The sequence below is a fragment of the Papaver somniferum genome, unplaced genomic scaffold, assembly GCF_003573695.1.
Source record: "Papaver somniferum cultivar HN1 unplaced genomic scaffold, ASM357369v1 unplaced-scaffold_18, whole genome shotgun sequence".
NCBI classification, from domain to species: Eukaryota; Viridiplantae; Streptophyta; class Magnoliopsida; order Ranunculales; family Papaveraceae; genus Papaver; species Papaver somniferum.
Genome location: NW_020627707.1, coordinates 940,816 through 951,382, shown reverse-complemented (window position 1 = coordinate 951,382; position 10,567 = coordinate 940,816). Strand labels below are relative to the sequence as shown.

At 34.8% G+C, this 10,567-nt stretch overlaps 1 long non-coding RNA gene across 3 annotated transcripts; it reads left to right on the top strand.

Annotated features, from left to right (window-relative positions):
• The first annotated feature begins 7,860 nt into the window (after positions 1–7,860).
• Positions 7,861–10,190, top strand: LOC113338121. Of its 3 annotated transcripts, none has more exons than XR_003354623.1 (4): positions 7,861–7,959; positions 8,126–8,388; positions 8,461–9,442; positions 9,640–10,190. It is a non-coding gene; the product is annotated as an uncharacterized LOC113338121 (long non-coding RNA). The 3 variants fall into 3 exon arrangements; XR_003354624.1 differs by having other exon boundaries at positions 8,126–8,992; positions 9,100–9,442; XR_003354622.1 differs by having other exon boundaries at positions 8,126–9,442.
• Positions 10,191–10,567: the final 377 nt, after the last annotated feature.

Below are 10,567 nucleotides of genomic sequence, written 5' to 3'. Positions count from 1 at the left end.
GCCAGCTGGGGAATATCAATCCCTGGTAATTACTTGATATGTTTCTGCTTGTATATTGAAGTTGCAATTTATGGATATAGTAGTACTTGATTAGTTTATGCTTGACTACAGCTAAGGTTTTAACCTTCAGTTTTACACTTTCTTGCGAGGTATAACGCTTAATGATCAAATTGTTGTTGGATTATGCTATTGGTGACCTTCATCTCTGGTAAGTCTCTTTTGTGATCTTCTTGACATCATGCACAACCATTTCTCCGTTAAAACCAAGTATCACTGAATAATGTTTGCTTCTTTTGAATGGAGAATGAATGTTTGAGTTGTAGAATGAATGACAGTTGATGCTCTTTTTTTGCGAGCTAAACTTAGTAGTTTTACTACTCACTTTAACTCCTATGTATTCTTTGTATGTTTTGTCTTGCGTCAATATGGTATGCGAGAGTTTGTGAAACTCTATTTCTAAAAGCATTGTTTTCTTGTTTGCAAACGAAGCAGTTATAAAGAATGTCGAGGACAAGCGGATACTGAATAAAGAAACAAGTGGATCCAGGTAAACTTATTGGTACGCTGGAAATATTAGATTTTTGGATGATAAAAGAGTCATCTGCCTATACTTAGCAGTTATGAATCATCTGACAGTTGAACTCACCATGAACCCAAGTATCATATACTTGGCAGTTATTTTTTCTTCTTTCGAATGTTTAAATGTTTGAATGTAAAAAGAATTAATGTTTGAATGACTTTTTTGAATGAATATTTGAATTGGATTGGATTCGATTGAATGACAACAATTCCAGGGGATAGGGTACCTGCAGGGTAAAATAAAAGGGATGGGAATTAATTTTGACCAGGTCAATGAAGACTGACCTTTTTTTTTTGTTACAAAAAAATTCGTAACGGCCGTGAAGTGTTACTAAATTTTTACCAGGATAGTAGGAGTCGGTCAACGTTGACCTGGTCAAGATATTAGTAACCCTAGTAAAAATTTAGTAACTGCAAATCCTAGGTTACTAAAATTTTACCAGAACACTGAAGTCGGTCAACGTAGACTTAGTCAATTTATTTGTAACTCTAGTAAAAATTTAGAAACGGTCCAGCGTTGGTTACTAATTTTCATTTCATAACGACAACATGTTGATTACGAAAACAGTTACAACCCCGGATTCGTAACGGCAACATGTTAGTTACGAAAATTTGCTACACCCCCTTTTGAAGCGGTTTATTTGTGTTACAACCCCATTTAGTGACTGAAATAATGAGTTACTAAACGCAAAATATGGTGTAGTGGTTGGTGATAAATGGAGCTGCTTCATCTTCTTCTCCAGGGATGATCCCTACACCGTACTTGAACGTGAAACCAATTGGTGTTATTAATTCGTATGCATTGGCGATAATCGCCAAGCATCAAAATGCATCACGGCTACTACTACTGCAACTGCTATTATTCCCTTTTGATAAATATAATTAGGTTAATTGTTTCTTTGTTTTTATTTAGGTCGATTTGTTTACAAAGTTCTATGCTCTAAATAAATTCAAGTTATAAATAAATAAATTTCACAAAATCGGTTAAAAGGACCAAAATCAATAATTCCTGGGTGAAAAAGACTTGTAAGATTTGATACTGTTGAAATAGAAGGAAATAAAAACACAAAATTGGTTAAAAAGATCAAAATCAACAATTCCTGGGTGAAAAAGACTTGTACATTTTGATACCGTTTAAATGGACAAAAATTAAAAAGATACTGTTCAAATGGACAAAAATATAAAAATAGCCAGGATGTAACCAGTTTCATCCTACCCATTTTCAAATACTTTTTCTTATTTTTAATTTATATCAGGATGCATCCAGTTTCATCCTTGCTATTTTTTAAGTTTAAGCCGCGATGAATCCAGTTTCATCCTTGCTATTTTTTTTGTGTCCATTTCACCCATACTTTTACTCATCCATTTGAACCATGTTTTAAATTTTTTTGGACAAATGACCCATTTTCCGAAATAAAAAAGATACTTTTCTATTAACCATTTTGGATAATCTACCCAGAAAAATGTAAATAAGCTATATATTTTAGCCTAAATTGCCCTTAAAACATACTTTTAATCTACTAATTGTGAAAATAAACATCACGTTCTCTTTCAAATACAACCATATTGAGTACATTTTCCCTGCTATCTCTCTAAATAATCAAATCTTCTTCATGTAAAATTCTAGCTCATGCAAATTACCAAATAATTAAACAATAATTAACAATCATAAATTAAATATTAGTATAAAATGTGTGTTGTGCTTGTCTAAGCAGTAGCTGCAGTTCTTCCTGGTACTATTCCCACATGCAACACTTGGTCCCTGACTACATAGCTAGGCTAGCTAGCCACTGTACTATATGCATGACGCATGTATTGAATCAACTTCATGAACCCCTAGTTGTTGGTTTCTCTATACAATAATTATTTCCACCCCTACACTACTCCGATCAAGAATTCATGAACATTATCAATCAACACACACCAACCCTTCATTCATAAACATGTCAAGTCAATTTCAAAACCAGTACCATCATCGTCCTATTAATAATGATAATATTATTACTGCAATGTATAATGTATACAGAACAAAAAAGGAAAGCAAAGAAAGCAAATGATGATTAACTAGCCTACCAAAAGATTCCAAGAGCCAGGATTTAGTTATGAACCCAGTAATTATGTATTTAAAAGCTAAAACATGACATACCTTCTTTAACAGATAACGGAATAAAGTTAACAGCTCTTTCCTTCAAAAGATACAACTCTATTCTTTCTATCTCTCCTTAAGATTCCTTATTTCCCCACCACAAGAAAATGGACCAAATGGTATAAATGAGAAAGAAAGTTAAAGAGATAGAGGCTGAGAGCATCTGTTATAACTAGGTAATGCAGCAAAAAAGGAGAGTACAACAGTTCACCTACTTCCACGACCACCATTACTTCGGGTCCAACAATATCAGTAACTTCTACACGAAATACACCAACAATTTATTATTATAAAGAACCACCATCCATCTCAACAATCCATACCACAAGCAGTTGCTATCTAAACAATTTACATCACCATAATTATCTCGTGGAGCTAGTAGAGAAGAAAATTTTAATCATGCATTTATATATTACCTACAACTAATCTAATACAATATTATGAATCTTCTCATGTAGTGCTTTCAAGAAGTTGTATCGGCGCACTAATTAGTTCATTTGCGGGATGTACCTAGTTTCATCGTACATATTGTGACGAAAATCCAGGTATATCAAAGTTTAAAACTAGATGAAACTGATTTCATCCTGCATATTCCGATAAAAATACAGTTATATATCATAGTCTACAACTAGATGAAATTGGTTTCATAATGCATATTTTGATGAAATTACAGTTATATCACGGTCTACAACTAGATGAAATTGGTTTCATCCTGAGTATTCTAACAAAAATTAAGTTATATCAATATGTAAACTATATGAAACTGGTTTCATCCTGCATATTTTGACAAAAATACAGTTATATACTTATATAGCACAGTGTACAACTAGATGAAATTTGCTTCTAGCTGAGCATTCTGACGAAAATTAAGGTATATCAACGTATAAAATATAAGAAACTAGTTCCATCATGCATATTTTGACGAAAATACAGTTATACGATAGTCTATAACTAGATGAAATTGGTTTCACCCTGAGTATTCTGGCGAAAATTAAGGTATATCAATGTGTAAACTAGATGAAACTGATTTCATCCTTCCCACCAAATACAACCCAAGAAAACCAGTTTCATCTGTGTTTAAACTTTCATGAAAACAATTTCAGCTCAATCACAAATGGGATGAAACCAGTTTCATACAAACAAAATTCAATAAATTTCAAACTAGATTTTACATAAGCTTAACATAGATGAAACTAATTTCATCCAAACCAAGTTCAATGAATGTTAAACTGGATTTTACAAAACTTAAACCATGATGAAACCAGTCTAATCCAAACCAAATTTAATCATTTTAACCTAGATGTTACACAGGTTAATGCAAGTCATTCAGAAAATAGAAATAAAAATAAAATTAGGGTTTGGAGACTTGCGTGTTCAAGGATTATCAAGAACCAATCCATATTTTCGAGTTCCCATTTTGTGAATTGACGGATTTAAAACCTAATTTAGCTTCCCGAACTTATGAGATGATGATAAAATTGAGAAACTTTAACGAAATGGGCGTTAAAAATATTATATGGTGGTGGAGTTCTATGTCAGTGGAGGTGTTTTCAATTCAAACAAAATCATGGATCAATCAATTTAAAACTCTAATCTGAAATTCGAGAACCAAATGAAGATAATAGATGAAGATTAGGTTTTTAAATTTATTGAAAACGATGATAGTGGTATTGGAATTGTTAACGATCGTAATTGTAACAGTTAGGAAAGTTTGCGAAGGTGGTGCCCGTGGTAACTCTTAGGGAACCAGAGTGGTGGTGCTGGTGGAGAAAGAGAAGAATAAATTTGGTTTCGATGGTCTTTTGATGCTAATGGTGGAAATGGAGAAGATAACGAAGTTGTGAAGGAGAAAACTAATAAGGGTATAAAGGTATGTTTCATGATTTAATTATCCTTTGTCCATTTGACTCGGGACAAGAATTTACCCGTCCATCTGAACTGGGAAAAGAACTTTTATGGTCAAATGAATCATTTTTCGAATAAATTTCTATGTTTCATGCCCTTCAGTCTATTTTTCTTAATGAGAAATTGGGCAAAATTGTGATCTGCACGTAGAATAGTTTTGGGCTGAAGAAATTTTTCTTTTATGATGCCATTGGAATGATATAGTTTTTTGGTTAACTAGCCCTTGGATTTGAATTTCGGGATCTATAAGACAAGCAAAATATGACCATGGTTCAAATATCTAAGATTCTTCGAGATACTTTACTAGTATTAAACTCGTTGATTAGGTGTTGTATATAAGTTCCTAATATAGTAGCAAACTGGCAACTGGTAGATTTTACTATTTCTCGCTTTCTGCCTAGAGCCTAGTGCCTGCTAGTGCCTTGTAGTGAGTCGGTGGAGCTCATCTTTAGATCTTTCATGTGTATACCCGATTAGGTACCATTTTTTAGAATTCGTGAGTGCCCTTGTAATTAAACTTGTGCTTAACCATGCATAATCGGTGATCGGTATGGTGTTCATCATTTTATATGGCAATTAAAACAAAAATACATAAAGAGTTGAGAGTGTTTTCCCATGTCTAGTGTTTACATTGGCTTTTAGTCTCGGTGTCTCACTACTATATCTCTCGGTCTTTCTGATTACCAGAATTCAAGATCTTCATTGTTAACAATGTCAGTCCCCGTTCTTTTTCTGACAAATATTAGTATATTAATATATTCTATTTAGCCAAATGTATATTTGAGATGTTCGGAGGAAATTGATAGTAAATGAAAACTGGAGGAACACATTCAAAAACTAAGAAAATATACCTTCACTTTTGGTTGTCAGGAATCAATGAGCTCCCACGTCGCACGGTTAGTTTGACATCCCCTCAAATTAAATTAGATAAAAACTTTGAACTAGAGCAACTCTGGAGAGGACAAGTGGCGGGACTCTATTGATCGGAGCATTAAAATTTGAATTACACTCCGTTTACACCCTGTATTTAACTGGCTGTTAGTAACACCGTTAACAAAAACGTGGGTATGCAACACTTATGTGTGGATTTACACCTAATTAATAACTTACATTTGGTTTACACCTAAAACTTAACTGTACGTCATTGACAACAGTTAAGTGTAGAATACACCCGTAAGAAATCTGGGAAATCTAACATATTAGGGCTTTCCTCCTCTGCCTATTTCTATAATCGAACAAAGACAACTGCGGTGTTTTTCTTCTTAAACAAACCATGGTTCTTCCCGTGATTTTCTTATTCAATTGAGATGCTTTTTTTTGTTCGATTAGGATTCCACAGGTAATATATTCCCTCCTTTAAAACACTAAGTCATATGAGCTTCCACGTCGCACGGTGAGTTTGACACCCCCTCAAATTAAATTAGATAAAAACTTTGAACTAGAACAATTCTGGAGAGGACAAGTGGGGAGACTCTATTGGTCGGAGCATTAAAATTTGAATTACACTCCGTTTAAACCCTGTATTTAACTGGCTGTTAGTAACACCGTTAGCAAAAACGTGGGTATACAACACTTATGTGTGGATTTACACCTAATTAATAACTTACACTTGGTTTACACCTAAAACTTAACTGTACGTCATTGACGACAGTGAAGTGTACAATACACCCGCAAGAAATCTGGGAAATCTAACATATTAGGGCTTTCCTCCTCTGCCTATTTCTATAATCGAACAAAAACAACTGCGGTGTTTTTCTTCTTAAACAAACCATGGTTCTTCCCGTGATTTTCGTATTCAACTGAGATGCTTTTTTTTATTCGATTAGGATTCCACAGGTAACATATTCCCTCCTTTAAAACACTAAGTCATATGAGCTCCCACGTCGCACGGTGAGTTTGACACCCCCTCAAATTAAATTAGATGAAAGCTTTGAACTATAGCAATTCTGGAGAGGACAAGTGGCGAGACTCTATTGGTCGGAGAATTAAAATTTGAATTACACTCCGTTTACACTCTGTATTTAACTGACTGTTAGTAACAACGTTAGCAAAAACGTGGGTATACAACACTTATGTGTGGATTTACACCTAATGAATAACTTACACTTGGTTTACACCTAAAACTTAACTGTACGTCATTGACGACAGTTAAGTGTAGAATACACCCGTAAGAAATCTGGGAAATCTAACATATTAGGGCTTTCCTCCTCTGCCTATTTCTATAATCGAACAAAAACAACTGCGGTGTTTTTCTTCTTAAACAAACCATGGTTCTTCCCGTGATTTTCTTATTCAATTGAGATGCTTTTTTTTGTTCGATTAGGATTCCACAGGTAATATATTCCCTCCTTTAAAACACTAAGTCATATGAGCTTCCACGTCGCACGGTGAGTTTGACACCCCCTCAAATTAAATTAGATAAAAACTTTGAACTAGACCAATTCTGGAGAGGACAAGTGGGGAGACTCTATTGGTCGGAGCATTAAAATTTGAATTACACTCCGTTTACACCCTGTATTTAACTGGCTGTTAGTAACACCGTTAGCAAAAACGTGGGTATACAACACTTATGTGTGGATTTACACCTAATTAATAACTTACACTTGGTTTACACCTAAAACTTAACTGTACGTCATTGACGACAGTGAAGTGTACAATACACCCGCAAGAAATCTGGGAAATCTAACATATTAGGGCTTTCCTCCTCTGCCTATTTCTATAATCGAACAAAAACAACTGCGGTGTTTTTCTTCTTAAACAAACCATGGTTCTTCTCGTGATTTTCGTATTCAACTGAGATGCTTTTTTTTATTCGATTAGGATTCCACAGGTAACATATTCCCTCCTTTAAAACACTAAGTCATATGAGCTCCCACGTCGCACGGTGAGTTTGACACCCCCTCAAATTAAATTAGATGAAAGCTTTGAACTAGAGCAATTCTGGAGAGGACAAGTGGCGAGACTCTATTGGTCGGAGAATTAAAATTTGAATTACACTCCGTTTACACTCTGTATTTAACTGACTTTTAGTAACAACGTTAGCAAAAACGTGGGTATACAACACTTATGTGTGGATTTACACTTAATTAATAACTTACACTTGGTTTACACCTAAAACTTAACTGTACGTCATTGACGACAATTAAGTGTACAATACACCCGTAAGAAATCTGGGAAATCTAACATATTAGGGCTTTCCTCCTGCCTATTTCTATAATCGAACAAAAACAGTTGCGGGCGTTTTTCTTCTTAAACAAACCATGGTTCTTCCCGTGATTTTCTTATTCAACTGAGATGGTTTTTTTTTTTGTTCGATTAGGATTCCACAGGTAATATATTCCCTGCTTATAGTGTTTTAAATAAACTTTTGAATTGGAAATTTGGTTTCGCTGTTTGACTGTGGTGATAAATGGCGCAGATTGATTGATGGTTGATTTAAGCTCTGTAATGAATTAGGATTCAATATGGTTTTATGTGAATTTAATTGTTGTGCAGGGAAGGAGTTGTAATGCCTCAAAAATCAGAACCAACAGAGTACACATGCAGTGTTTGCTAAAATGCCTAAATGAATTGATTAGTTTTTATGCTACTCTACTGCTGTTGCCGATTGAGTGAGGGGTTTAATGGGTTCTGGTGGTGTTAAATTTTGGCAGAGAGTATGCTCGAGATTGCAGCCAAGAGTTCTGTGAGGAGAATGAGTTCAGATGAGTGGGTATCTGTGGTGTTTATGTAGCTGATTGGTGGTTACGGTCAGTAAGGTAGGCGGCCAAAATATATCTGTGATCTGTGCTATTTTGTCTTACTATCTGATGCTCTTTTAAATGTAACAGAAAATTGCGCAGGAAGACTTTCCAGAAGTAAAAGCAGAATTTCAGATAATTTAATGATATCTCATATTGCTTTGCATATCCTGAACTCTACTCCAGGTTAAACGTTTGCGAGTTCAAATCACTTTCTGATCCTTATAAATTTATTACATGTGCTTTGTTAAATTTGAAGTTTCTGCCATTTTGGTGTCGTAGTTTATCGACTGGTGCCAAGCTATAGGTGTAAACAATCATCATAACTCAAATTGTTTTCTTGAAGTTAATGTATCTGCATTGAGTTGGTCATGCAGATGATTGAGTAAGTACGAGGAAGAGAAAACATAAGAGCACCTACATTCTCAGGAGCAGATGATGTTAATAAATAAAAATATTTAGGAAACCCAACGGCCTACACCACCTAATGGTTTCGTCAAAGTTAACTTACATCTAGGTATTGCCTCATTTCTTCATGACCAGACATGGAATTGGTACGAGGTTAAAGGAAATAGATTCGGGTCAGCTAGCACCAGAGGTCGAATACACAACTCTAGAAAGGGTATACAATAGATAACAGTACTTGAAATTTCTGACATTCACATTTACAAGTTTTACTACAGGTTGGGGAGAAAGAAACTGACATTTTACATTTTTTTATTGTTTTAGGCTACAGAATTTGCTAAAGAGATCTATGTTTGTGGTCTTTTTCGATTTCTTCTATGGCAAATGAGCAAGTTATTATTTTTAAAGAACAATAAGCAGGTCTATCTCTTATGGCTAATGAGCAGATATCACTTCGTTCTTTTTAATGTGTACTTACTATTATTTTTTTGCCGGCATTCAATGAGAAGAAATGGAGAAGTTTAATAGTGAAAAGGCATTTTTTTAGCATATGCCTAGATACAGGAAAAGCAAGCCCTGATTACCCACTTCCAGATCTCTAGCTTGATGAATGAAGATAAACTACACGACACAAATCCACTTAAGTTTCAAGCTGCTGGTGGCTTTGGTACGTCAACCTTTATATCTTCTTTCGCATTAGAAGATTAATATCATTTTTATATTGCTTACAATATATTTTTGGGTTATTGATTTTTCCATTTCTCTTAATTTTTTCATATTTGGTCTTTAATGGCTAAAACATTAAAAATTCAACAGTCGACAGCTTTAAAGAATTCATTCATATTTGCTAAATGTCATATGCAGGTTGTTGTGATCAATTCTCAAAGTATTTGCTAAATTTAATATGCAAGTTGTGATCAAATCTTAAGCGACAGGGCGAGGCGAAGCCGAGCCACACCAAAAAAGAAATCCTAAGCATTATCGGGACGGAACGAGGCGAAGCCGAGCAACATCAAATCAAAAATCCTAAACATTCATCGGGATGGGGCGGGACAAAACAGTTTTTGGGTCCTCCTGGTGCGTAGCACGAGCAAAAAATCTAGTTTGGATTTGGTAATCACATGTCCAAATTAGAACTATAAAATCGGTGAAAAAAGTTCGGAAGTTAATTGGTAGGGCTAACGAAGAAGTAAAAGGAAGTGATTTGGAAATTCCTTTCAAGTTATAAAGCAGAACTAGGACATGAAAATGGGTGGTTGAAGGCTATAATTAAAGGGACCGACGACTACACAGATGTTGGTAACTTTCTTGGTTTCTTCTTAAAACTTACGATGGTGCAGGTACTATTTCACTTCTATATCACCAGCACAATTATTTGATGTATAAACGCAAATGACATTTAAAAATTCACATCTGATGTATATTAAGTAACATTTTTGGTCCTTTTCCTTGACTTTGGTTTCTTTCTTGTTTATTACTGTGATCCCACTAAAAGGAATTTTAAGAAGGTTGACATCACCTGTGTAGGGGGCCAAATATATGTGGGGATCCAACCATATAACTATAAGCCCCTATAAAATCACAACATTTATTGCAAGTTGATTGCCCGTTAATGAAGCAAACTAAGGAGGCCCGTTAAGAGATGAAAATTTATGTGTGAGCAAATGGCAAGAGGTGCTAGCGTCATTGACCAGATTCTGCGGAGTCGCAAGCATTGGGACCGCCTTAAAGCAATAAAAGTATAACCAACATCTTTGTCTGTTCCCTTGCTCTGAATACCACCTATATCTTC